The sequence below is a fragment of the Rhipicephalus sanguineus genome, chromosome 3 (genome assembly GCF_013339695.2).
Source record: "Rhipicephalus sanguineus isolate Rsan-2018 chromosome 3, BIME_Rsan_1.4, whole genome shotgun sequence".
NCBI lineage: Eukaryota > Metazoa > Arthropoda > Arachnida > Ixodida > Ixodidae > Rhipicephalus > Rhipicephalus sanguineus.
Window position 1 is genome coordinate 85,458,995 of NC_051178.1, and position 5,342 is coordinate 85,464,336.

Genomic DNA, 5,342 nt, shown 5'->3' on the forward strand with positions numbered 1-5,342 from the left:
TTTAGAACCGAATAAAATACGATTGAAATAGCGATGACGCCGAATCGAGTATCAATGCAACTCGAATACTGTTCGAATAGTTTTCAAATTGTAAGGCAACCGTTTTCAAAGCAGCCCAAGAACTACACATTTTATTTGAAACAAATATTCACAAGCTTTTACAAAGAAGCATTCCGATTACTTTTAACCGACAAAAAGCACCACATTTGTCTAAACTGAGGGAGCCTCGTATACAGCAGCAACTAGAACCTTCGAGCTATTTTGTAACTGCAGGCTGAAAAATAGCAGTGACTGCAGTATTCAAGGTGGTGCTTTGTCAAACAGCTTTTAAATAAAACTGATACATAAATATTAAGCAATTGTCGGCAACACTGGAGTTTTAAGCGAAAATGCCTTCATGCTGTGATTATTATAACGTTGATAGTCCCGTAAGTACGTGGGCTGTATGCTAGTGATGCAGAACTATCGGTAAATTTACTATCGATAGCATCGATAGTTCTTTTGAAACTATCGATAGTGTAAACAAACTATCGATAGTGCAATCGGTAGTACCATCGTTAATATTACTATAGCGATATTACTGCCAAGCGTGTTCATTGCTTTGTTTTGACGTATTCGGGTTTCACCCACAAAGACTGTTAGCAATGTTTCACACAGACCGCGCCGTAATCTTTGAGAAGCTTCACAATTGCTTGAGATTGTTCTGTTAAGATTACGCACCGGACGCGAATAGTCAAGTTTATTCGAGAGCTTATGTGAGCACCAGCGATAACGCCGGAAGGTTTGATGACTGATGGATCATCGGTGGACGACGCGTTCCACCGATGATCAGATTACTCAACGGCTGACGACTGCTCCTGTCGCTTTCAATGCGCAGCATGTATCGCTTGTATTTTGAGTTTTGATTTTCTGGGCAAAAGTTCGGCCAAATACAGATATCCGTATTTCCCAGTCTTGATGCAACATTCTTCCCCGTCACAACTACGTGACAATACTATCGATAGTGGTGTGAATGATGATGCGCTGGCTGGCCGGCCATACTGCAAAAATATTTGCGATAGCCTACTACCAGCTTCGCCTAATTTATGAGCATTTTTAGCAGAGAAATAATTATTTCCGCAGTGAAAATGGCGGAAAATATCCATCGACAATTCGTATGCGAAAGCAACCAGTTACACCTTACAATTAACTTCTTGATATTTTTTATTTTGAAATCGTAAAATGCAATATCAATTTAAAGCCGCGCAGTCCCGCCACATGTAACGTCTTCCTATCCGCTACAGCTGAACCGTTTGACTTTATGATCATGTGTCAGCAAAGCACTCTGGTGAAGAACACAAACATCTCAACTTTATTGCCCTTCAGCCTGCTCCTCCGGCTCCACTATGTACCACGCGCGCGGGGAACCAAATTTATTCTGCGCTGAGTCCGCGCTTTTGATTATATACTATCGATAGTACCATAACTTTTTACTATCGATAGCGCTATCGATAGTATTTTTCACCATCGATAGTTCGATAGTGATACAGTTATCGATAGTACCACCGATAGTTCTGCATCACTACTGTATGCATCTGGGTGATCCGAGGATTAAAACAAGAAATGTAACCCCTCGCCGTTCCAACTTCTCGTTTCTTCAAGCATTTTTCTTCGTTGCTGATTATCCAAAAAAAATGTTTAAAAAATATTCGGTATTTGGAATATGCTATATTCGATTCGAGTTCTGAATCGAATTGAGCGCTATTGAATTTGTTATTCGAAATAATTTAATATTCGCACACACATACTCACTACCTCTCGCAAAGCGCTGTTCTGTTATCAGACTGTTGCACATTAGTTTTTTTCATGTTCATTTTCACACCTAACGTTCTCCTTTCCTTGTCCAATTCCGTAATCGTGAGTTGAGTCACTCATCGATGCGGGTCATCAAGAGTGGGTGAGGGAAAAAACGGGTGTTAAAGACATCTTAGACGAAATCACGAAGAAGAAATCGGCAGGGCATGTAGCGCGTAGGAAAGATAGCGCTGGTCATTAAGAGTAACAGACTGCTTTCCAAGAAAAGTCGAACGCCCGAGGGGGAGACAGGAATTAGTAGGGCAGATGAGATTAAGAAATTAGCAGGTGTAACGTGGCCGAAGCAAGCACAGGACCGGAGTACAAGGTAGAGGCATTTGCCTTGCATTGTGCGCAGTCGGGACGGTGATGATGACGATGATGATGATGATAGGTACATGTAATCGCACGCGGCTGGTTGAGGTTGAGCAGTGCAGGATAATCTGAGATTTTCGAATGAGTGTGACAGGAAGTGAAGTGAAATATAATACCGGTTGCGCAAAGGGCGGTAAATATAGATGTCAGGCTCTGGAGTTTCGCAAGACCTGTAGCTTCACCTGTCGGAGCGAGAGGGAAGGAACTGAGTAGTGCGAAATTCGACTCTCTTGCAGTGTTTGCTGCGGAACCAGGTGCAACTAGCGCGTGTGAAACAACGATTTAGCTTAATATTGCATGTGTTTTGCGCATTTAATACTCAGAAAGAGAGCTATGAACTTCTATCCACCAGTTGGACGCGCCGTCGAACCGCCTAGAAGTGCCTGTTGGATCGCTCAACAGAACGATGGCGGAAAGAAAAGCAAATGCGACAGCACCACGCCCTACGAAGAAACGCCGCAGTCGACGCTACCGTTGCGTTGTGCATTACCACGGATGCAAAGGACTGAATAACAACGTTCATTTTTACCGATTTCCATAGCTGTTGTATGACGCAAAAAGACAAGAGCGTTCAAGGTTGTGCAGTTATTGTTTTGCGTAGCCCTGACGGGGAACCATGAAAACCTTTACTATGAAGCTCAGCAGAGTCTAGCACGGAGTGAGCAGCCAGAGGCAGACTCAAGACATGCGCGATAAATGTCACGCACCCCACGACCTCCCATAATCTGAACTGGTCGTCACCCCACAGCATCGCGCTTGTACGTTTTGAAGGCTTAATGTTAGGGCATTAACTAGCAAATGCTAACACGTGCTCTCTACAAATGAATCGCAAAATTTTGGTCGTCACCACCTTCAGGTTTGTTTTTCCTTCGGTTCTACCCTCGAAAGCGGACACGCATGTATCTCCATTTTCAGTATACACAAACGGAAGACAACTGTGAACAGAACATTCGAAGACGCGTGATACAACACTCAACGCACAGAAGCGAGACCTGAAGGAGAAATGTAATTGAAAAGGCAAAAATCGTTGGTAGCGGAAGCGGCAGTTCATCAAAAAGGGTCCACACATTGTTACGGCGGAACATATGTAGTCTAAAGTATTTGGTGCCGTGGAAAAAGAAAACGGTCACCTGATAACACAAGTATTAGAGGCGCATCCATTGTAATGTGAGTTGGTGAGAACTTCCATGTTGTTTTTTCTCGTTTTGATGCTGACTAATAGCGCAAAGGTTTTATGAACTATTCTTCGCACAGTGATAGCCACGTGTGCAGTAGCGTCAGCTGTTTTTTGAATTGCTCGATGTGAGGCTCAGCGGCTTCTGATAATTTTTCGAAACAATATATTTCTTCATGGCTTAACCTACCTTCCTTGTCTACGCCGGAGTTTTACTCTCGAGACGAGTTGCTTTTTGTCACTGGAACCCACATGCTAACACAAATTAATGCTAACACAAAATATTTCTAGTGTTGCGTTCGTAAGAAAATCAACAAACAGATTTCGTATCAAAACTTCAAAAATATATTCCTATGACTGACTCGTAAAATATATTATCTCTTGCAAAGATTTCTGTGTTTTTGAACCAAGCTGTAACAGAAACAGGGGCATTCACCTGACACGATAGTTTAGTGGTTATGGTGCTTGACCGCTATCCCGCAGGTCGCGGTATCGAATCCAAGCCGCGGCGGCCGCGTTTTCGGTGGAAGTGAAAAATGCTTGAGGCCCGTGCACGTTAAATAACACCAGGTGGTCAATATTTCCGCAGCCCTCCACTACGGCATCTCTCATATTCAAATCAAGGTTTTGGGGCGTGAAACCCAACAGTTATTATAAACAGGCGATTCGCGAATTCATTCCTGGAAAGTTGCGATGTCCTCCTTTTCAGTTTGTGACATCTGCGCAAATCGTTACAACGTGGCGCCGCAGCAAGTTGTGGATCCCTCATCTACACTTAATAATCACTGTGTAATTAGAGCTGTGAGTGAGAAACCTCAATAAAGCTTTTTTTTAGCTTGTATATATCCAGACACACGTGCGTGCTACGATTGGTCCTGGTAAGGCCTGGAAGCGTTTTACGTTCATCGACGAGGGATGCGAGACATTGATCACTTCTTAGTGGCGCTGTTAATACCTAGCACGAAAGTAACATCGTGTTAAGCTCGATGAAGGGTAAATTTACTAATCTGTCATACCCTGAGACCCGAAGAAGCCTCGGTGACGGCGCTGCTGATACGAAGACAGAATGGTACGCAATATGATAGCGCCAAGAAGAGCAACACCTTCTCCCGGTAGCCGCGGTTGTCTAGTGGTAGGGCGGTTTGCGGGAACTGTCGCGTATAAACCTGCACCGTAAAGCAAGCACCCATGTGAACAAACGGATGCAAGTATACTTCAAGTTTTGTTCATTGCTTACTGCTCGATGTCTCCGGGACAAAGTGGCTACCAGAGAGGTTCCTCATAACACTTGAACAGGTGATTAAACAAAAATAAACTACCAGCTGCACCTTAAATACCTAGAAAGATGTCAGAAGTGTAATCAGGTTTAGTTATTTACTCTCAGCCTGAAACACGTTTGCAGCAAGTTTTTTCTATGCCAGATATCTGTTGCAGATGGATATATTGTTGTATATGTGTCTTGTTGTAGGTGGAACGTAATCAAACTAAAAGTGACCCCAAGAAAGACATAGGGCGTATTGCCTGTAGCATTTAACTGTATAGCAGTTATTACGATATAAAAGTAAATGAACTAATGTGAACAAAAAAAAACAACTTGCCATCGGTAGGCACCGAATATATAACAATATGGATAATGCGCTCTATCAACTGAGGTACGACGGCGGTCGTTCTTCTGTCGCCTTTATTAGGTATTTATGCGCGTTCAATTCTGGGCGTGTCAGACAACGTGACTCATAGCCATGGCGGCGAATGTGGAACACTCATTTTTGTGAGCTGACGCCACTTAGCACGTGATCTTTTTACAGTTCGAAGTTGACCAATAAACGCTCGCATTCTAAGGGCATCAGGCCTGCAAGGATGCGACTCTCACTGTGAAAGGCCGAAAGAAGGGGAATGGATGTAAGTTGTACATTCCGCCCTTAGCTACAGCAAGTTATTTTTTTCGTCCACATTAATTATC